Below are 25089 nucleotides of genomic sequence, written 5' to 3' on the forward strand. Positions count from 1 at the left end.
AAAAAAAAAAACATATCGCTCGCTTCAACTGTAGAGCACTCGCCTAAAAAAACTCATTTTCAAGAAAAATATAAAAACAAAAAAAAAATCGCTCGCTCGCCCCATATTTTTTGGAGCTTTTGTCCAAAGAACTATTAATCAAATTGGTGAAGTTTTGTTCAAGGTCACGTGGAATAGTCTCAACCAATCAAATGTTGGTTTCGCTTTCAATATTTACATGCAATGGAATAATATTTTTTATTATATTTTTTGAAAGAAAAAAAAAAAACATTATATAAACTACAATTAAAATAATTGAAAAGAGAGGCGACTGATGTGCCATTCAAACGCATAAGTCGAAAACAAATTGACAAGACTGGCATAAAACGAAAAACGATCGACGAAAAGACAAACAACAGAAAACACAACACAGAAACTGAAAGACTAAAGACTGAACAACACGAACCCCCATAAAAAAATGAAGGTGATCTCAGGTGCTCCAGGAGTGAAAGCAGATAAGCAGTAGTAATATATTGCTATAGTATACAGGTAAATATCGTAAAAAGGCCCAACAATTTTGATGAATATTTCTGTTTGTTCTACTAAAAACGACTTATCTCCCTGGGCATTTTATCGATCCTCAAAATTTCAAATTCATCTTTGCCTGCCAGGACCTGTTGGCATTTGTTGAAGACCGATATTATCAAGTCCATATCAGATATATGCCAATGTTTAAGACTCGGTTGACTTGTTATTTAACATCCCTTAGTAGTGTTGCAGATCTATATACAGATATCTTTTATTGTGTTTGTCGTTGGGCTGCTCATGCTCTTTAATGTACACACCACACATTCGTTCATCCTTATGTTGTAGTAACTTGACCAAGCTTGCTGTTGAGGGTTAGTTAAAAAAAAATAAGGGGAAAGACCGATGATAAAAGTATTTGAATAATTATATTTTCACAAATGCTTTTTAAGTATTTCAAAAAATATAATGTGTTCCACTTAGAAAGGTAGAATATATTTATGAAAGTGGACAACACATAAAACGAATCAAAGAATTATACCATACTACAAAGATATTGATTTAAACCACTTTTAAACGGATGTTTCGCAAATTGTTTTTTTTTCTAAACCTAGTTTTTTTAGAAGTATTATTCTAGTGCTTTTTTTTTTGTTAATTTGTTATTGTTTTCTCACTTTCTTGTGTCTTCGCTTTCAATTGTTGATGTTTTGGTTCTTTCTAAACCCATAAGACAGCCTCGATAGTTAGTTTGACGTAGACATAGAAAATAAATATGCAGAAATATTCCTTACTTAATTTTACTGATGTGCTTTGCGCTAAACGAAAACGTACCTCAGGAATGCTGGATTTGCAGATTATTCGGAAACCTTGAAAAGGTAATATACAATATCCAAACAAGTATTTGTATCGAAAGCTTGACGATTGTAGCAGACGATACAAAAATGATCAAAAAACAATAGCAGTCCACAAAACAAAACAACAAAAACTAACGACTATGCAACACGGACTCCATCAACAGCCGAAATTGATCTTCCTGAAATAAGAAATCTGTATCTGTATGAATTGACTAACTTCTCGACAATCCGGGGAAGGCTTAAACTATTTGCATAAAGCTTTATATTTCAGAGGGTAAAAGACCTGGATGCTTTATACATTGTATACGGAAGCCTTATGTTATGAAGTTTCTGTTTGTCATATGTCAATTGTGCTTGACCTAAATTTCATGGTTTAGCGACTGCTTGAAAAAAATATATAGTTTTTTTTGTCATTAGAATTTCTCACTTATTGGGAGTATTAGGATACCTGCAATGTATATTTGGTATATGGGTTCAATAGGATTTTCCTGACTTCGTCCTCATGAATCAGTGGTTAAGGTGAAAGTTACGTGATGAGGTCCATTTCCAAGAAACATTAAGTAGTAGGTCTCCTCTGTGTTTTGTATGGAATGATTGTAGGGTATACATGTCAGTCTGGCATGTTTTGGTGACATTGACCAAATTTTCATTGTTTATTGGTCAATGTTAGGTTTTTGTGTTTTGGTCTGTTTTTTAAATAATATAAGCAATAGGGCAACTGTATCTGGTTCATGCAATGATTGTAAAGTGTACATGTCTGTCTGGTATGTATCATCTAACCTAGAACTCATTTCATGGTTCATTGGTCATTTGTTTTTATTGGTCATATTTGGTTCATTTTATGATTGTATGGTGTGCATGTCTGTCTGGCATGTTTCTCCTGACTTTGGTCTTATTTTCTTCGTTTATTGGTCAATGTTTAGTATTTATGAGTTGATCTGTTTCTTTTGATATTATAAGCTAAAGGTCAACTTTATTTAGTGCATGGTAAAAAATACGTGTCTGTCTGACAGGGTTTATCTGGCCGTGACCTTATTGCCATGGATCATTAATAATGTTCAGTTTATGTGCTGCAGGACTCACAGGGCCAAGTGAGCTTTTCTTATCACTTGGCGTCGTCGTCCGTCGTCGTAGTCGTTGTCGTCCGTTATCTTTTACAAAAAACTCCTCCTCTGAAACTACTGGACCAAATTTAAACAAACTTGGCAACACTCACCATTGGGGTATCTAGTTTTAAAATGTGTCCAATGACCCCGCCTGTCGACCAAGATGGCCGACATGGCTAAAAACAGAACAAAGGGGGTAAAATGTGAGTTTTGTCTATTATTTTGAAAACCATTATAAATTGAGAAAATCTGACAGGGGCAGAAATGTTCAAAATGTTGATCTCTACCAATTGTCTGTATTCGTCAAAACTGCCAGATGACTTCTTATTGGAGTTATTGCCCTAAATTGACATTTTTTTTACCATTTTTTTCTTTTTTGCCAATTATCTTGAAACTATAATAGATAGAAAGAAACTTTAAAATGCAAAAATGATCAGCAAGACAACTTCTACAAATAAGTACGCATAGTCGAAATCGTCAGTTGACTCCTAATTAGATTGCCCTTTGGTGACGATTTTTACCAATTTATTGCGTTTTTGCCTTATATCTAAAAAATTATCATAGATAGATAGAAACCTAAATAAGCAAAAATTACCAGAAAGACAAGATATACAATTAAGACAATACAGAAGAATTTGTCATACGACTTCTTATTGGAGTTATTTCCCATTAATGCCGATTTTTACCATTTTTCGTGTTTTGCCTTATATGATAAATTCTTTCTAGGAGAGATTGCCCTTAAATGAGGATTTTGTTAACCCTCTTTTGCGTTTTTAGCAAAACCAAAAGAAGATAGAAAGAAACTAATCAGAATAAATTATCAGCAATACAAGATCTTAAAAACAGTGATTTTTGTCATGAATTCTATTCTCGTCTAAAATACTGGAGAGTGTCCTTTGTTGAATATAAACATAGACCAAGGTGAGTGACACAGGCTCTTAAGAGCCTCTAGTTTTGCTGTAGCATTGTCAGTTTGGTATCTTTCGCCTCTCTCTTTGAGACGGTAAATTGTCTCTTTACATAAATTATGTTTTACACACTTATTTTTGTTAGGTAATTTTAAGAAGATGTGATATAAGTGCCAAGAAGACAACTCTCCATTCACATCCTTGGCTTTTAAATATTCGGCTTTGAGCGTCCTTGATGAAGGTAAATCCAGAAAAGCGCTTCAGGCGCATGAAATATATAATGTGTTCTTTTCATTTCTTTAGATATAGATTGAAGTTAAAGTTTTTCTAGACAGTATAAGCCTTGTCAAACCTCTACAGACACTTGAAAACTTCTAAATGATAGAAAATAACATCTGAAGCAATTTTAAAACAATTTTCTTTCATTTTCCATATTTTACCGTGAAGGACTTTTTTTGCATTAACATTAAGATCGAGTGTTGTTTTATACTTTTTGAGCCAAAAATTACTTTGCAAAACCTTCAAGGCACTTACAAAACTTGGATAGAAGCCTTTTAGTGACATTAGTATACCACTTAGAGTTCCACAGTTCTGTACTAATAAATGGGCTTGATAATTGTTTTTGAAGTCAACGTCTATGATCGAGCATTCTGTTAAAGATTTAAACACTTAAATAACTTTGATAAACCGTCATGCAATTTTTAACAAGTGCACGGAAGCTTATTCATAATCAAAAAGTAGCTCCCTTTTAACAGATTAGATATTGTTATTAAATTGTCGGCATCTTTACTGACCAATTGACTTGCAGTCAATATTTAACACTTTTACACTGATTGCAGAACTCACTGGATATACACATATTTCAATAATACATTTTACACATATAAAGCATTATGGCTAAGTCTAAAAAAATGAAATTTGAATGAATAAAGTGCCTTCTCATTATCAAGGTCAATTTGAGTCTACAGTGCAGGGTAGCGATACCATGTTTAAACACCTTCGACAACATTGCGGAAAATTCCTTCCGTTTTCTTTTTTATTTTCGATATGAATACAAAAACATCACAAATGAGCAGAAGATTCATTAAAGTTTGTTTCTTAACATCATACATGTACGATTCCCTGTATAAATTATTACCGGAAATAAGGTCCTAAATCAGGCGACAGAAATTTTACCAATGATCAAATCTCGTGAATCGATTATGAAAGATATATCAAAGTAAAAAACAAAGTCTGAGGGTGTTGCATAAACGTCGAATTGGACAAACCCAGATGCGTCAACATGGAAAGTGTCTCATGCTATACATGGATCACCAGCCAAGCAACAAATGAGACAAACATGCACAACAAACTTCGGGGGCACATCATTGACCATCTTCTAAATATTTATTATTATATTATTATCAATTTTTGGAGTGTAAACTATGGCAAGCTCATTTATTATCCTTTCTGGCACTCTTTATATGACATGTTTAAATTGTTTTTTAAATGTTGCATTTGGGTACATGTAAATCACCAAAATCTGTTCTATATTTTTAGAGTAAAGTTAAATCTTACTTTTTAAAGTACAGTTATTGTGAATTTTACTTTAGAAATGACCTCACTCAAACTATTAAGATTGACTTGGTCTTCTATTCCCTGTGTTTTGTATAATCCTTCTTTGTCTTCCATAATAAAATTTACCATGAATGGTAGGAAAGTGAATAACTCATTCAAATCTCATATTTGTTAAATTTTTGTCTGTGCATGTTTTGTCTTAGTCTAGTTTGTTTATGTGCTTGTCCCAACCCGGGAGCCAGTGGTTTTCGTCGGTTGCTGTCTGCCGTAATTGTATTTCGCTTAATGTTGTAGTCATAAAATTACTCAATAAAGATTAGAATTTTTGTTGTCCTCTCTTGAATTGTTTAGCCATTTTCACCACTGTTTCTTTTACAAGTTCCTGTTCTAAAATTAACGCCTGCAAATCAGCTCAATACCCGTCAGAGAATTCATTCCAGGACCTGAATATTTAAAAAATGTGTGCGCAAGTCGACGTAAACCAAACATAAAGTATGCATACATTAGTCTTAAAACTAGGCGTAATATTTAAATCAGTATTTCTGGTCAACAGAAAACCTGGTGTTTTATGCAAATAAGTATCCTGGTCATTTAACGAACCTGGCGTTATAACCTTACAGAATACAATACTTCACTATTGTAAATCAGTGTATGGTCATGTATTCACAAACTGTACTTTGTGTCATTGATACAAATCAGTACTGTTGCTGTAAAATAATTTTAAAGTTATTTTCAGTCCCTCAGTCAATTTTCAAACTTGTCTACTGCGGTAAATTCAGTACTGTTCAGTCAATTCGCATGCAATCAATTAAGATGTTTTCAGTGAATGTTCATACTGTTCAGTACGTTTTATTTACCTGTGCACATCAACATCATACTGAATTGCCTGAAAAGCTACTGAACAGAACTTAATTGACTGATTTAATGTTCCTTTGGATTTCAAATTTATCCCTCGCAGAGGAAGGAATCATTTTCATTGTCTTGAAGGATTATGCAAGAGAAGTACTCTCTGAACATTTCAGATGTCCAAAAAGGTGTATTCTGCCATTTGGCCTTTTAAGTTTTTTATTCGGTCGTCTTTGTAATCTGGCGTACACAATTATAAGCTTAGTATTTTTGATGAGTTATTTTAATGGCAATCAAATTGTTGGCCATATAGGACAGGTGTAGAATGATGCCCAATTAACATGAACTTGCTATGAATGGTTATACATTCTGCATAGTTAACAGTGTAACTTTTTATGTTGAGTGGATTTCACAAATTGAAAGTGGAAGCAGATTATTTTTTTACTAGCTGCTATTTTGACGACTGAGCTTTTACCAACAACATATTTCAGATGCTTTGTAATAGAGGAGGGAAATTACATTTGATAGACTTGCAGATGATAACAATCTCACAAGATTGATAATTTTAATTTATGATCAAAAGTTTGGGTTCCAGAAACTTACAGAGTTGATACCTTTTCTTTAGACGGATTGTGCCTCCTGTTGGAATAGTTTGCAGACTTCTTATTATATATATATTTATAAACCATATGGTTATTTGTAGAGCAAAAAGTATATTTAACCGATAGTCCGCTCTTTTAATGTGTTAACTTCGATTCGGAACAACTCAGAAAATAAATTTTAAAAATGTATAATGAGTTATATAAAACATGATTTGTCAGGTTCAGACAAAGACAGTGTTTTTGCTCAAACACCATTTATCAGTAATGTCACTGTTTTTGAAATTAATTGCTAATCCTAGAAAGTCGCATTTTTGTGTACGGTATATTTCACAATTTTACTATCATGTGTAATAGTATTACGTAAACAATATCGAATGTAGCATACATTAAACAGTTGTACAAACTGTTTCAATATTCAAATATATGTGAATATATATTTTGGAGGCAATATAATTACTATTTAAAATGCACCTTCTTCAAAAGTACAATGTTTTAAATTGAAATCATGGCGTAATGTATATATTTAGTAAATTAAACTTCGTGCTGATAATATGCAGGAGAGATACACTTAGAGTGGTTTACAAATAAGACATATGCATTGTGCGGTTTAAAGTTGAGATGCACATAGTGCGGTTTATCATTGAGATGCACTATGTGTGATTTATCAATAAGAGATGCACTTTGTGCTGTTTAAAAGAAAAAGATGCACCTTGTGCAGCTTAAAATATTCAAGATGCAGTTTGTGCAGTTATAAGATACAGATACACATTGTGCAGGTGCTTAGATAACGATTCACCTTGTACAGATGTTGCAGATTGCAGATTGAAGCTTATGCAATTATTATATAAAGATGACGTTTCCAATTGTGAACTTTCAATTTCTGTTTTATAATATTTCGGCATTGCCTGCATATGGAGTATATATCTTCCATTGTAAACGATATTCCAAAGCATGCATTTCCTATTATGATTTCCTTGGTAGAGGGTTACTGCTTACAAGAAAGATATGAAACCAAGAGTTCCAAGTGGTGAAGCTGAAATCATTCCTTTGTAAATATTACAGACGCCATCAAGAGTTGGTTGACCGTTATGGAATAACTGTTTCACAGATGACGACAAATATGTTGCAATAATCACTATCCACTGTCGACGCACCCAATCTCACCCTATTTTGAGTTCCTACTATTCGTTATGGTTGTTTTTAAACTTAATTTTGTATCGGAAAACTACTGTTAGTGTTCAGGAATAGAATATTGATAATAATAAAAACAACATTCAATACCTGAAGTGCCTCACAAATCTTTATAAGATTTAGGCAACAACGGAAACGCAATCTAAGATCATTTATTTTGGATGAGGGATCATTCCTTAATACATTTTTTTATCTACTGTGGATTCATTATTATTCGTTGGATACCAATTTTCGTCGATTTCGTGGGTACCAGTGAACCACGAAATTAAAGGTTCAAAGAATGACCAATTTTCTGTAGGCTTGTATGCAGACTTCGGCAAAACCACGAAATTAAATATCCACAAACATGAAAGTTTTCCTTAATCCACGTTTTGATAATATTCTGAGCAAGAGTGTTGAGATCTAACACATCTAGTTTATCCCCTTAACATTTTAATTTGGTTGTTCTAGGTCAGAAATCCCCTCGTATCATGCGTATGTCATATCTGTATGTTTTTTTTTAATTTCTGGAATTGATCGTAATACCAGATATTGATTGTTTCTATTAAATTTTTCACAACTTTTTTAAACTCGGGACGATTTACAGCTTGACACATTGTAGGGACATCGATCTGTTGTTAAAGATTCTAAACTAATGTCTAGATGTCTTTTTCATTATTTTTGCCGTTGGGTGTCCTTTCTCATTGAAGAGCATCTTGCATCTTTTTTATATTTGATTAAAAACTGTGATAATGATTTAATTTTATTTGATTGCTGCAAAAGGTTCTATTTTATTAATTTTATTATTTTCTTTCCAACAGTTATAGAGAGATATATAAAAAGACATAATATTATTTAATGATAAACAAAAAAGAATGACCTTACTTTACACAAACGAACCTCAAAAAGGGCGTCATTTCTAGATCATACACATCATTAAATGAATCCACGTACATACGAGGAAAATCGGACGTGATCTTTATTAGCCCCGAACATTCCTTATACGTTGATTTTGATACCAGACAACTGGTTTGGCACAATTCACCGTTTGAATCGTAGGCCCTTACATAAACCTTTGTTTCACCAGATACTGGCTTCTCAAAGACAATAAGACCAACAGATTCAGATATAAGTGTGTGTTCATCTATAGAAATGTAGTCCAGATGTCTACCACTATAGGAAATTCCATCAGTTTGAAAAGTAATGTTAAATGTTCTTTGGGTTTTAATTTCATCCTGTCCTGAGTTTTCATTTCTCTCGTGTTTGTTTATTATTACTATTGGGGACATTGCCAAATTGTCGAATTTATATGGAGTACTGTTCAAAGAACTGAATTTTCTCATCTCTTGTCTCAGGCGAAGATTTATATCAAATTCTTTTTTTGAAATTATTGCCTGTTAAATTGAAATCAACTGATCTGCGACCCCTTGTTCTAGGATTATCGAAGTGCGTCCTAAATCTTCTTGTAATGCTCGGAGCCATTGAAGTTCGAGTTAGTTGACTGTCCTCTTTAGTTCCGATTGATGACATGTCAGGTAAAGCTCCCAGTGCCTCTTCTATTTGTGATGCACCTCTATGTCTTCCTCCTATTTGTGATGCACCTCTATGTCTTCCTTCTATTTTCGATGCATCTCTATGTCTTCCTCCTTTTTGTGATGCACCTCTATATCTTCCTCCTATTTGTGATGCACCTTTATGCCTTCCTCCTATTTGTGATGCACTCCTATGTCTTCCTCCTATTTGTGATGCACCTCTATGTTTTCCTCCTATTTGTGATGCACCTCTATGTCTTTCTTCTATTTTCGATGCACCTCTATGTCTTCCTCCTTTTTGTGATGCACCTCTATATCTTCCTCCTATTTGTGATGCACCTTTATGTCTTCCTCCTATTTGTGATGCACTTCTATGTCTTCCTCCTATTTGTGATGCACCTCTATGTCTTCCTCCTATCTGTGATGCACCTCCATGTCCTCCTCCTATTTGTGATGGAGCTCCAATTATGTCTCCTATCTGTGATACCCATCCTTGTCTTCTTCCTATCTGTGAAGTCATTGCTTGCTGATACAAAAGTTGGTTAAAATTCATGAAAAATCTTGGAATAGGGACCCTGTTTCCTTTTTCTTTTGACGGGTACCAATAATGAACTCTTCTAAATCCTCTTAGACCAATGAACTCATACCTAGATCTGGAAACACACGCCTTTTTTCTAATATCACAGAACAAATATCCGTTAAACGCTCCTCCACAGTTATTTCTACAAGTCGGGGCAGGTGCATATCTATAAATATGTTTTGTAAATGAATTACTAAATCCCTGAATATTCGTTTTTTTGGGGTCTCAAATTATCCATTATTCTATTTGGCATATGCTCTAATATAGTGGTTGATGGATAATCTGTTTCTGAATTAATTCCTAATTTGTATTGGCGTTCTCTGAATTTTTCCCAAAGATAATCTACAAAGCAGTGGTGAAGCCAGAAAACAGGATCCATTGGACTAAATATTATGCTTGCCATATGACCCCTATTTCCTCCAACCCACCGATGAACATTATCATGGTGTGACTCTAAATTGGCATGATCACTATCTGGAGCTGTTGGTCTTAGAATTTCTCGATGGTATCTTTTTCTAAACACTGCTTTTAACCTCTCTGGGTTAATGTGTGAGCCTTTTATTCCTAGTTCACGTCTTAACAACGTACTCGGTTGTGTTGGAGTTGACCAATATGCGAATGGACCTGTATATACAACTCCTTTTGGGTTCCCCAAAAAAAATTCAGTAAATAAGATAGAATCCTCTTGGTTGTCCATCAAATAATCTGCTCTTGAATCCCAGTATGGAAGAGTCACTCTGCTATTATATTCCCGAAGAGCCTCCTCGAATCTGTATCATAGAAATGTTGATATCAAAGCGAGTCGTCATTATTAATCTATTTAAAGAAACAATTAAGTAAGTAATATATACAGTCATTAGCATATTGAATATGTACTGCAAATTTAAAAATTTTGCGATGTTTTCCTTATTGCGAAAACTAGGACGAAATAAGTATGATCTTGTATGCGTGAAATAATTAATCTCGCATTTATGTCCATTCTTCAAAAATCTCAAGTATCAATACATCTAAATTGATATTATAAGTACAAAATGTATATGTTTTAACATATTGCCGGTTACTGATGGTTTAATATATTTGCACAGATTAAAAGTCAGATCATACGAACACGTTTTTTGTTTACCTCTATGAACTTTTCATGTAGAGCAAGCACGATTTGTTATTTGTTTCTTCAAATAAGTTCATCATCTGTTAATGCTCGATTTTACGTTGCTCAACCGGAAGTTTGTTGTACAGTGTTTTTTGGCTGTGTTGTTTTTTTTCTATTGTATTGTATGTGATTCTTCAACTAATGATTTTTTTACTAACCTCTTGGTGTCATCTTATCTGTTTTCAAAATAGCGTTAAACTTCATTGAAAGCTGATATGTTTTTACTTTCGTTTTAGGTTTGTTTTTGTTAATGTGTAAATCTTTGCTACGCGTATTATCCGAATGTGTTTAGGAAAGGTCAAGTCTTGTATTGCTGTGTTTCTGTTTCCTTTACATCTTCGTTCGAAAACTGATTTTTGTTCTGAATATATTATGAAAAAAGTGCTACAATAATTATAATTATTTTTGCTTGTTTTAAAAGCACAAGAAGAAAACAAGAAATAATATGTATTTACTTAGCCCAAAACAATTAGCATACATAACATTACTTACTTATAGTTACAGTACTTGTGTGTTTCATAAGAATCTGTACTTTTGATTGGAAGACAATTGAGAGGCATTCCCAAATAAGATTATACTTCCGAATAAAATACAATATGTATGCACTATTTCCGGTACCATTGTCACAACAATGGAAAGGAAAACAAACCACAAACATGATATATAAAATGTTGTTTCATGATTGTGGCATAAATACAAGCGTGTTCAATGACATACAATACCTTTTTTACAGATTGCAAGAATAAGATTTTATCTTACTTTTTCTTCTTATGTGGTTACATTTTCAGATCATAATTTAAGGAGATTAGTTTTATGCTCAGATTATCGAATAATTGTTTCTTTCCTAAGAATAAACTCATCATAGTTTTCAATACTTGAACCATAGCCACTGATATGGTGTATAAACACACAGAAATGTTATCCATTCGTTCGCGACACAGCAACCAAACTACACAAACAAAAAACAACAAAGTATTTGTAAAAGCATTCAGATTCGACAACAAATGCGACTGAACCTTTACGTTTTCACGTGAAATAGGAAAAGCGTTTGGCCAATATTGGTAAAATGCACTCACAATTTTTTTTTTTCGTTTGGAAGTGAAAAGATTTTGTGGTATTCAACATTCTTCTGTCATTGCACAAGTAAAAAATTCAATAAAAGGATCATTGTCGAAAACACTAAAGCCAAATGCTGCATGCTCTCAGATATTATGACAATGTTTTTTAGTGTTATTACATGCACTGAAGATTGCACTATCAGTGTTATATTGTAAAAACTTATTGTCTCTGTAATTGTGTAAATTAGTTTATGAGAATATGATTTTAATTCATTCATCCTTAATTTTTGGTTTTGCTACTTCTGGATTCACAACATGTTAACAAGGGCAAATTTTGAGATGATTAACAACACCAAAAGGTCAGCGTCTTTTCTTTTCTTTTTATTTATCTTTTGAACTAATACACTATTTCTGTTATTTTCCTTTATTTTGCTATAAACACATATACGATGTTATTTGATATGTTATACACTTTACGACAAAAGAGATGATTTCAGATTTCCAGTTGTGACTTTCCATTTCTATGTAACAACATTCCAGCAGCGGCTACATACGGAATATATATTTCCCAGTTGTTACGATACTCCAGGGCTTCTATTTCCTATCATTATTTCCTTGATAGAGGGTTGCTGCTCACAAGGAAGCTATAAAATCAAAAGTGCCAAGTGGTGAAGTTGAAATCATCCTTTCGTACATTTTACGGACGCCATCACGAGTTGGTTAACCCTTATGGAATATCTGTTTCACAGATGACGACGGATATGTTCTAATTGTTGTCACTACAATCCCGTCCGCTTTCCCCCGAATGTGACCTACCGAATAAGACTTATCGCCGGGTTTGTACTTACATGAGCAACACGACGGGTGCCACATGTGGAGGAGGATATGCTACCCTTCCGGGTCAGTTGAGATCAACCATAGTTTTTGGTGGGGTTCACGTTGCTCAGTCTTTAATTTTCTATGTTTTGTTTTGTGTTCTGCTTTTTGTCTGTTTGTCTTTTTCTTTTTTAGCCATGGTGTTGTTAGTTTATTTTCGACTTATAAGTTTGAATGTCCCTTTGGTATCTTTCGCCTCTCTTTTAGACTAGGAATTATAAGAGATGTTGCGTATATGTTAATGAGACAGCAACAAAACGACAAAATAAATAAGAGACCACAGGAGGGCAGCATAAAGACTTCGACCATTAACAGGTTTCTATGTCTATTTATATAACAAATAATGGAAAATACTGAATGAGACATGTTTTAATGTAAATTCATTAATAGCAAGTCAAGCCAAAACGTCACCACAACCAGTGTCAAAGCATGTACGAAAAATTAATAGAGCATACAAATCTTGTAATCCATTTTTTTTAGATGTGTTAACTAATTTGAAAATTGCAAATTGAAGATTATGGTATATACATTAAACTTATGACCTTAGATGAACAAAGAAATTAAACATGAGATTCCGATGTACAATGAAAAATACACGTTTAACATGTTTAACTCACGTGTTTGAAGTGATAGTAGACTTTTTATAGCCGACATGCATTGTAGTTCATAGTGTCGATTGGTCTATTGTACATTAGGAAACTACTATGCAAATGATTTCTATCGTAAGAAATTTAGTGGTATCGACCAGTACATTTACTATTACAATTAAAATCAAGTTGTTCAGAGAACAATTATAGGTCTTGCCACCATAAATTTTCGAAAAGGTTGATAAGAGGCCACTTTCGGTTTATTCAAAGTTACTACTGGCGACAAATCATAGGTTTCTTCATTCTAATTTGAAAACAAAAGATATATGGTTTAAATATGCTTTTGCCTGGAATACGGGCAATAATTTGCATAAACCGGTGAAAGAAATGACACGTCTGGTATCATATACATGTAACAGCTTTATTTACACTGAATACCAAAAAAATTGGTTTCCATATGTTAAGATTGATAAAAGAGAGAAAATTTGCTACATCCTGTCTCAAATCGCAAAATTATAAAAAAAAAAAGAAAGATTTATTTATGACGATTAGAAATATACGGTTTCTAGGTACTTTATCTTGAAAGAAATGCAAACAATGCTCTTCGCGATTTATTCAAGGTGACTCCCGGTTGACATTTTTCAAGGTCACACGTCGTCCAACTTAATGCAAAAGACCATGTGGTCTTATGATGTACCAATACTAAGTTGAAGCAAATATAAAAAATCTAAAACGTCAAATTTACATTTGATCCTGACATCATTTTCAGTGTAATTTAGGAAGGTTCGAAAAGCAAAATACACAAGGTCTCTACTCTATGGTTAATACGTTACATTATCATACAATTTTTATTTTACTCTGCAGGGGAAAACTATTATTCAAATACACCGTACCCTTGCGACCAATATCTATGATTTACGACGTGTTGCAACTTTGGTTCTTTTTCCATTATTTTTGTTTTCTCAGGAAAAGCGAAAACAGTAAAATATCGAAATTTAGAACAAAACCCTGACCTTAACCTTGACCTCAATTTCCTTTTTTGTGAACCAAGGACTTCAAATCTAAATACCTTAGGTTTCTATCACTTACCTTTCTTGAAATGCATTAACTTATCACTTTTGTCAAATACAGATGGGGGAATAAAAATGGAGTTATGTATTATTTCGGTTAAAATAGAACAGAACATCCTAAGAATATATATTTTGTAAAATAAATCCGTTGATTTCATTTACGGTTACAGAGAAGATGCGCTCAAAAGAAAAACAATATGTGGAAAAATAACTTTTACAACTAAAAGTTAACGGTTAAACAGTGTTAGTTTCAAAAGAGCAATAATAGTTTGATATGATATTTAAAATATTTAAGCGACATCTTGTGAAACCGCTATACAGCGCTAAAAAGGGGCGGAAGAAGAAGAAAAACATAATTAGAACATAATCAAAAGGTCTTTCCACATGTTCCACAAGAAGGTATAAAATAAAAACTAGACCCAATTATAGCAATCAAAAGATACATGCATCGCCAAACAACACAAATCGTAGACCGATAATGCAAAAACAATGTAAACATTATCAATGAATCGATAGATAAAGATCATATGAAAGGTTAGCTATAAATTAGTCCGATTACTATATAGGATTCAAGCGTAATGCCGATATAAATAATTCATTTCAGTCACTGAAAATGCGGAGTGAACACATTTTGAAATCCAGGTAAACGTGAATTATCTAAATATCAGACAAAAGGAAATGTAACTAGAGTAAATTAAGAATACTCCGTGTCGTAATTATTGGTTTTTGTACAGAGAAAAAAAATGCAGACCCATAATACAAGTTCAACTGTTGAAATATCAAAAACATGGAAACAACATACATGACCTCTAATCGATATCATTGTGCTCTTTTCTTTAACACTTGCTATGTCATGGTAATATAAAATTTAATCATTGCTGGTCGATGCATAGAATGTTTATATATATAAATAGGCATTATATAAAGTAGGCTCTACCTAAGAGATCATCTGGATTAAGCTCCAAACCAAAACTTTAAAGCCACGGATGTGTGAATTCTAGATGCGCTTAATAGTCAAAATGTTTTAAAAAGAAATAATCCAGGACCAGTTATGGTACTTTTTGCCTTAGGTAGTTAAACATTAGCCGAAGATCCGTAGTGAAAATAATTTATCTGGTCCGGTAAGAACTGAAAAAGATATAGTTGTGTAAAGAAAATAGCACAGATTTTCGCTCAAAACAGTAAGCGAACATCGCCAAAGGTGAAAATGAATATTCCTTCAGAAAAGAATCCCACCCAAACCAACCTTGAATATCAAATGGTAGTCCCCTTACAATGTTTACACGCCTGATATTACATTATCCGAATACAATATGTTTTCATAAATCCAAGGCGATATAATGTGACGAGGTCATCCCAACGCAGGGGGGTCTTCACACAGTTCATTACGGTCTTCTCCTACGCCACTGAAGATAGAGCGACACAAACCCTAACAAAAACCGAGGTTAAACGTTGGTCCTAGGATAGTAAAATCCGTTACTGTTTGTTTTGTACAAAATAAAATTGAGAATGGAAACGGGGAATGTGTCAAGGAGACAACAACCAGACCAAAAATCAAAAAACAGTCCAAGTCCACCAATGGGTCTATAACACAGCAAGAAAACCCCGCACCCGCAGGCGGTCTTCAGCTGGACCCTAATAATAAGGTATACTAGTTCAGAAAACACGAACGTCACAATAAATTCCGAATCATGAACCAAAAACAAACACACAAGACTAACAAAGGCCAGAGGTTCCTGACTTGGGACAGGCGCAAAAATATGGCGGGTTAAACATGTTTTGTGAGATCTCAACCCTCAACTATACCTCTAGCCAAAGTGGATTGAACAAATACACAGCAATACGCACAGTTAAACTCAGTTTAAAACCAGTCAGAGTCCGATGTTAGAATAGGTAACAGAAGAAACAATGCAAATTGAAAATGATCAACATAAATTAACAAAAGACTACTAGCAGTTACTGACACGCCAGTACCAGACCTCAATTAAATTGATTGAACGTTTATGTCTTCATCATGTTCAACTAATACTTACAATACGCAGAAATATCTGTGCCAGCTAACAAAGTTTGGACCATCATGTGCAGATTTTCCAGCGCCTCCCTGGTGCATAAGTGCAAACGAATCATACTTGTTGGGTGAGACCGACTGAAAAATACGGCATTGGCGATTAAACAAATTACATTCTGAGTGAAATATATAACAGGCACATACATATGTAACCCAATTATCCGTTTGCGTTAAATAAAAATAAAAACGGCTTGAAAGTGGAGGCTTCATTCATAAAAGAAATGGGTATTTCTTAGGTGAAGATGACAGGGAAAAACAAGCAGAACGGTTACACCTATGGTAGTATTTGAAATTGGTAAACAGTTTGTAAAATAAAATTTTATTCTATATGCATGATTTTTTTTTTTAATTTCTGGATATTCCTCCTTACACTGATGAAGACATAAGAAGATTTTAAGGGAATCTTTTAACAAAAGGACAATATAGATCATAAAACTAGAAATACATTTAAGGAAATGTGGGGTTTACCGTTAAGGTTGGATTTGCCATAATGTTTTATTACAGATTTAACAGAAACTACCTAGTTTTGGTATTTATCAATAAAATTGGAGGGTGATAAATTGCAGAAAAGTCCAACTTTCTGATCGTTACCATGGTTACTAATAAACTTACCGTGTCACTTTTCAGGGCTTTTATTGCGTCGATAAAATTTTTAAATTCAGTTTCACTCAATGTCCGTATTTCTTTCCTTACGCGCAATCTGTAATGTGTTTGTCGTCTCATTCGAATATGTAATTTTCTGCCGAGGAAATCTAGCCAGTCAAAGGCATCCTTCCCTAAACCTGTTGAGCTTGTATTGTTGTACATATCTGCCAAAAAACTTTCTAAACAGCTCGTTTGATCATCATATGGAGTTGTGTTCTTGTCAATTTGTCCCGAGTAGCATTCTTCTAACCTTGCTGGAAATACTTCTTCTACAATAAGCGCCGACGCCGGTATAAGAACTATTAAAAGGAAATAAGTCGTCATTGTCTGCAAAATATAAAAAATAACTCAAAGACGAAGATCAGTTTGGCTGTATTTGTTTTTCAAAATGTGGTATACTAATCTAAATGGGACATGATTATTTACTTTACGTATAGTGGACAATCATTGTTTAACTAAGATTTTATGAAGTACACTGACAGTAAGTTCTTTCACGGTTAGGTTTGGGAAATGAGAAGGCAAATGCTCATATTAGTCTTTGCTGATACAGGTTGTGGAATATTCTCCTTTACATCATAACTCACTGTGGTGCTCCCACGAAAGGCGGCTTATATAGAGCATACAATATACATTGAAATTCCTTACGTCTACGTGTGACAATATAGTTGAAAGCAGGGTACATATTCATATCACATTAAAATATCCTCGAACAAAAATACAATGTAATGTTCGTCGTGCTGTTTTGACAATGATTTGCAACAAGAACTCTCTATTTTCATGATGTATTCAAATAATGGAAAAAATACATTAAGACGACCCTACATACAATATAAGAATAAGGAGATGTGGTATGATTGCAAATGAGACAACTATCCTCCACCGTTCACATGAAGTGCATGTAAGCAATTATAGGCAACAGTACGGCCTTCAACAATGAGAAAAACCCATACCGTAAAGTCGGCTATAATGTAGGTTTTGGAAATTGTGATTCTACTCACATGATTTACAAATAGCCGAGTGCTCTATTTGTTTGGTTATGAAATTATTGTTTAAAAGAGAGGCGAAAGACACTAAAGGGGCATTCAAACTCATAAATCGAAAATAAACTGACAACGCCATGGCTAAAAGAAAAAAAAAGACCAACAAATACACAAAAGTACACAAAACACAACATAGAAAACTACAGACTGAGCACCACGAACCCCACCAAAACTTGGGGGAATATCTTGTGCTCCGGAAGGGTGAGCAGATCCTGCTCTACATGTGGCATATGTGGCATATAACAATATGGTTAAACACGAACGTAAATTATGATTTACCTTACATCTTTAAAACAAACAAAAAATGCATTTATACTTTACCGTACTTCCAGATGATAAACTAATCCAGACAACGCTGACCTCAAGCATTTAAATACCAAAAGCTAAATGAATTGAAGGTGGTCCATGTCTATTTAATTGACAAAAAAAAAGCCAGTATATTCCTGGAAAACACATTTGTTTTGTAACTTAAATTTAGTTCGTGCTAATACTTAATATATAATCCAAATAATAAGTACAAGCAATGTTTTTATGTAACCCGGACGTCGACTTGAAGGAGCACAAGGTTTTGATTTATGAAAAAAATTACACAAATACAAACATGATAAACCACTAGTATTCGACATGTATCCTGTTTCTAAAACCAGTTCCGGGAAAGTTAGTGTTTAACCACAACGCTGAAATAGAATGAAACAAGGATGTCATCAAGGATGTCCAATTAAGTAAAAATCATTGTTACATTTTTGTAAAATTAAAAACCCATGTTAACAAAAACGAAAAAGACAAAAAGACAAGCAACAGTCTACAAAACTCTACAGAGCAAACGAAAGACTGAGCAATACGTGATTTCATGTGCTCCGAAACGGTAAGCAGATCCTGCTCTTAATTTGGCATCCGTCTTGTTGCTCATGTAAAAGATTAAATTACATTTAAGATTTATACATTATATACTTTCTATAGACATATATGACCATATGTATGCACTCATTAAGAATAAGCTCTGTTAATACAAAAGCTATAAATACCAGTGGCCGTGCATCTACAGTTGCGTGCAAGCCTTCGTCGTATGACTTTAATCAGGAATGAATTCAAATTTAGTTCAATTTCAACACTGACTTTAATTTAGTTTTGAGAAGTCACATAAAACAGTTGATTTAGAAGGATTTATCAAAACTGAAATTAACGCTTTGAATCATCGTAATAAGATCTATAAGATAGAATATCTCTATGGGTGCGGTACGGTTTGTGAATATGTGGATAATCCTCTTGCTAGGTGGAAGAATAAGCTTGCAAACCTTTCAATATAAGAGGATTTGAAGGCATTTTTGCTAGCCTTATCCAAGGATCTGTATCAAGGATTTCAGTCATTAAAACAATTCTCAGATTAGCAGTTCAACGACGGATTGTGCTTCTCCAATAAAAGATCAAAACTCACTACCATATTCTGTCCCTACGACGCACGCTCCGCCAACAGTAAAAAGTCGGCACCAGGAACTACCACAACGAACTGTACCACCCATGTCTCAAGGAACAAGTTGAGTATGGTATAGGAAAAAGTAAAATAACAAAAATACCGAACTCCAAGAAAAATTCAAATCGGAAACTCCCATATCAAATGGCAAAAGCAAAAGCTCAAACACATCAAACGAATGGAAAACAACTGTCATATTCCTGTCTTGGTACAGGCATTTCCTTATGTGGATTAAACCTGAATATAGAATTTAATAGTTATGAATATACTGTTAGAATGCAGACTGTAAAAATGATAAATAGTTAAAATACACCCGTGACGTAAATCGTTTATTCACACTCTCCATTCTTTGTCAGGAATGGAGATTTATTTTATATTGTTGATCTTCAGTCATCCGGACGTTTTGCTTTTTTGATATTTCAATGGGAATTTTGCGTCTGCATACGGAGAAAATATATCTCCCAATTGATACGACATTCCCGGGCTTGTATACCCTATCATGATTTCCTTGATAGAAGATTGCTGCTCACATGGAAGCTATTAAACCAAGAGTTCCAAATGGTGAAGTTGAAATCATCCCTTCGTAAATTTTACGGACGCCATCACGAGTTGGTTGACCGTTATGGAATAACCGTTTCACAGATGATATCGGATATGTTCCTTATGTCGTAACTACAATACTCTTCCCTTTTCACGAATGTGACCTACCTAATTAGAATATTTACCGGATTTGTAATAACATAAGCAACACGACGGGTGCCACATGTGGAGCATGATCTGCTTACCCTTCCGGAGCACCTGAGATCACCCCCAGTTTTCGGTGGGGTTCGTGTTGCTTAGTCTTTAGTTTTCTATGTTGTGTCATCTATTATTTGTCTGTTTGTCTTTTTATTTTTGGCCATGGCGTTGTCAGTTTGTTTTCGATCTATGAGTGTGACTGTCCCTCTGGTATCTTTCGTCCCTCTTTCTTAAAAAGTGTTTACTCATAATAAATAATTTTGAAGGACGTAACGCGATATTGAATTAAGACGAAAACTTTGTAAAACGACTCATACTGGTCTTTTTTCTTTTTCGCCATGGCGTTGTCAGCTTATTTTCGACTTATACTCTTTTTAATCCATTGCACGTCATTCATCTTTTGTGCATCAACAACATATTATTGACATCAACATTAACATCATTCAATAATGAAAATTAGAGAAAAGAATTTTATTATATACATATATAATATAAACAGAAGAGTTAGTCGGATAGTTTCTACAATAATATTGTGGTTTGATAGAACAAATAGTTTAAGAATCTGAAATGGTCAACCTGTCATATTCGGTATATTATTTAAATGTTCGTAGTTATAATTTGAATATAGAACCAATGAATAGAATTTGAAGGGGTATGGATAATATTGAATTATGCATCTCGTCGTGTGAATCCAATAAAGATGTATTTCCCATTTGGTAATAGTGGTAAAAATTAAAATTAAACTTTAAAAGCGCAATATCTTAAATATTTGATTGATACATAAAAAGTTATATAGTAATTGAATATACGTACATGAAGAGTAACTTTTTGTTCGATTGCCTTTTAAATAGACAAGCAACTTAGATAAATAAAGAATCCCTATTTCACTACAAACATTGATGTTTTAGAAATGTATCCCCTATATTTTTATATAAGATAGACCATGTATATTTTAACTGTGTAATATTCCCTATTCTGGACTGCTACATTTGCTACGAATTTGCTAATAGATTGAGTTTTAACCACGGAAACAATCTAAGCAAAGTATTACTAAGACAATTTTGATAACAATTTATTATTTTTAAGCAAAATTACACGAAAAAAATAATGAAGATACAACACTATAAAAATATTCTTATCTGAACTAACTAGATGAATGAGCCAATGGGAATGTGGAGATAGAACAATGTAGTTCTGACAAAAACTTGTAGGGTGTAAAATATCGTATTATAAATGTTTAAGGAGATAGACCATTGCACTTGGATATCAAAAATATAGATATCCCCTTTTTTATCAAAAGTGGACATATAACACTATAAGATCCACACAACGATCTGTTAAGGAGAGACGAAAAATACCAGAGGGACATTCAAACTCATAAGTCGAAATTAAACTAACAACGCCATGGCTAAAAAAGAAAAAGACAAACAGACAAACAATAGAAAACAAAACACAAATTAGAAAACTAAAGACTGCGCAACACGAACCCCACCAAAAACTGGGGGTGATCTCAGGTGCTCCGGAACGGTAAGCAGACCCTGCTCCACATGTGGCACCCGTTGTGTTGCTCATGTTAGTACAAACGCGGTAATAAGTCTAATTTGGTAGGTCACATTCGGGAAAATAGTAACTACATTAGGAACATATCCGCTAACATCTGTGAAACGGATATTCTATAACGGTCAACCAACTCTTGGTTTAATAGCTTCCTTGTGAGCAGCAACCCTCTATCAAGGAAATAGGAAATACAAACCCGGAAACATAGTATTAACTGGGAGATATATACAGGCGCTGCTGGAATGTTGATTCAATAAAATGGAAAGTTCACAATTGGGAAGCTGAAATCATCACTTGTGTCGTAAAGGAGATATTGGGGTCGGTTTATATTCAATTTTAGAAAGAAACTAGTAACATCATTAAGTTTATTCAATGATTTCGTTATTTGTCTAAAGGCAAATATTACAGTTATATCGAAAGTACGAATGACTCTAACAATCTTAAGTTGATGTTTAAATGATATAAAAATGTATTTGTCACGCAAGTTAAAAACATACAAAACGGAATCGAGAAATGTTTGTAATCATGCGGATTTTTTAAAAACTTGTTTGTTTCCTATCTGATAATAGGAAAGAAAGAAACATATTTTCAGTTTGCTTGGATTGCTATTTTAGACTCACCTAAAAATGCATTACATTTTATTTTGATTGTTATAATCACCAAAGGGAAAGAAAAAATGTTTGGTTATACATGACACACTGTTTTCTTGTTCAGGTTTCATCTAATATAATGGTTCGAAATATATAATGACATTTTGTTTCCGAAATGGATTATAATCGAGCACACCCTTATTAGTTATATAAACTAGACTAAGGTGTTACAAACCTGAAAATTCATTCTAATTGTACCATTTCATTATTCTTTGACGATTCTACACCCAAATATTTATGAAACGAAAAACACACATAAACCATTTACATATATGCATAATTAGTAGTCTTTTTTTCTCTCTCACGAAATACCACTAAAAGACGCAAATAGATATCCCTTCAATCCCACTACAAGATGATATGCGTATCCATTGACTTAAAACATAAATTATGGTGAATTTTATTCAAAATCTTTTTATAGTTAGTATTCTACTGTTCATAAATACTTCGTTAAGTGATTAGAAGATCAACTTAATCTTAAAATTTTGCCTGGGGATTATTGGGTTCAATACGGGAAAATGAAAAGTAACCCATTACAAAATGAAACAAACTTCTTTTAAATGGTATACTCTGTTTATTAAAGCTGTATTTGAAGTTAGCAATAGTCCAAATAACTGTCCATTCCTAGAAAATAATTGGCTTCATTTTTTTCTTGGAATTGTGTTATTTGGATTTTCTCTATAACATCATGTACAGTTTTTGGAAAATATTTTAAAACCTCTTATTAAAAGCTGTGTTTTCCCTTATAATCAAGAACCTGCACCAATGTATTTGAAAAAAAATAACCAATCAGTTTTTGAGAGCTCAGCATATGTTTTTCAAGCTATAACAGCATTTAAAATGAATGGTGATACCCACGAAATCCACGAAAATTGGTATCCAAAGAATAATAATGAATTCACAGTATTAATGAAGTTTTAGATAAACCATATTTAAAATACATTCGTTAACTGTGTCTATTACGTTTCCAGGAAGAGAGATCATGGGTTTATATTTCAGACCCATAAATAAACATATTGGAAAAAACGGTAAATAAAATTGGAACAGATTAAAGAGGCTAAGCAATACGTCAAAAAGTTTTTTCTTTTTGTTTAAGTTCGATTTACGTTCCGGTTATCACCTTATTATTATACATCCATAATATCAGAAATGTTTTCTTAAGTTTTTGTTAGACAAGAAAGATATTTCATTTTCTCAAATTTTACCAAAAAAATATCTGAACTAAAAATGTTCGATATTTAGTCATTTTTTGAGGACACAAAGTTGTCCAGTCGTAGTCTATTTTTGCGTTTAATGGACTTGTGTCATAAGGAAAAGTTACAGTTGTATGTTCAAATATGTTTATATATGTTATTTGAATCTGGCTTTTTACCAAATTTTGAAGAAAAACATATACTTTTTTACTAGCTCAAGAACTATCCTGGTTTGCATGATATATCGAATCTTGTTTTATTGAAGTAAAAAGTAGCTAATACATGTACAAATCGAAAATTCATAAAATCTTTCAACTGCAAAAACTTCTGCATCTGTTCTGGAAGATACATGTAATATCAGTCTTTTGTAGACAAAACACGCGTCTGGCGTACATAATTTGAGCCTAGAATCAATGATAAGTTCAATGTGATTCCAGCTTTTGGCCGCATTTGTCAATGGATGAAGAGTAATCTATACATGTCTGTATGAGAGATACTTGGGGTTGATATATTGCATTCCCCTTTCAAGTCAAAATGGAACTGGATTTTTCGAAAATGTAATTTTATACCAGATTTACAATATTGTCTTATACACTAAACACAGGAATCCAGAACGTATATTTTTTTCTGATGCAAGTATTGTATGCTGGAGCAGATTTCATTGATCGGAATGTTCTACAAAAAAAGAAATAAAAAACAACACTTTATAAATTCAATGCGCTTTTCTTGATTTACATTCATCAGGAACGCTCAAAGCAGAGTATTTGAAACCCAAATGATGTATGAGGACCGAACCCGTTGAAGAGCTTTAAAACCAAAAAGGGTCAATTAAAATAATATCCAAATCCATCTAGGTCAACTTTAACTATGAAAGTTGAAGCCTTAGTTTCTTAATAATTCATAAATTCATAAGCGGACAATTTAAAAAAGGTTACTGACTACTGAGCTGATGATACAAGTTGCTACAAATATGTTCAGTGGACAAGACAAACTTTCACCTGGAGAGATTTGAACCCGGTAAAGTTGATATTAGAAAGTATGTTTGCACAGTTAGCATAAAAACGTATGAGCATATGCACAGGTTGTAGTTGTTTGGCTGTATTTGGCTAAACCTTTTCGGAACTTCTGGTCCTCAATACTCTTAGACTTCGTACTTTAATTGGCATTGTACCTTTTCGAGCGTCACTGATAAGTCTTTTGTAGAAGATAAGCGCGTCTGGCGTTCAAAACTGAAAGCATGGTATATTTGATACGTTGACAACCAAATGTTATCCATATGGGACAGGTAGGTAGCCTGACGCCTTATTTACATGAACTTGATATCAAT

At 33.4% G+C, this 25089-nt stretch overlaps 1 protein-coding gene and 1 pseudogene across 1 annotated transcript in view; both read right to left on the minus strand.

The window, feature by feature from the left end:
- LOC127704351 (uncharacterized) overlaps positions 1-25089 on the minus strand; it is a 48653-nt gene that overhangs the window by 17010 nt on the left and 6554 nt on the right. The window lies entirely within an intron of this gene.
- LOC127704350 (tyrosinase-like protein) overlaps positions 8787-25089 on the minus strand; it is a 100415-nt pseudogene continuing 84112 nt past the window's right edge.

The sequence above is a fragment of the Mytilus californianus genome, unplaced genomic scaffold (genome assembly GCF_021869535.1).
Source record: "Mytilus californianus isolate M0D057914Y unplaced genomic scaffold, xbMytCali1.0.p SCAF_6, whole genome shotgun sequence".
Taxonomy (NCBI): Eukaryota; Metazoa; Mollusca; class Bivalvia; order Mytilida; family Mytilidae; genus Mytilus; species Mytilus californianus.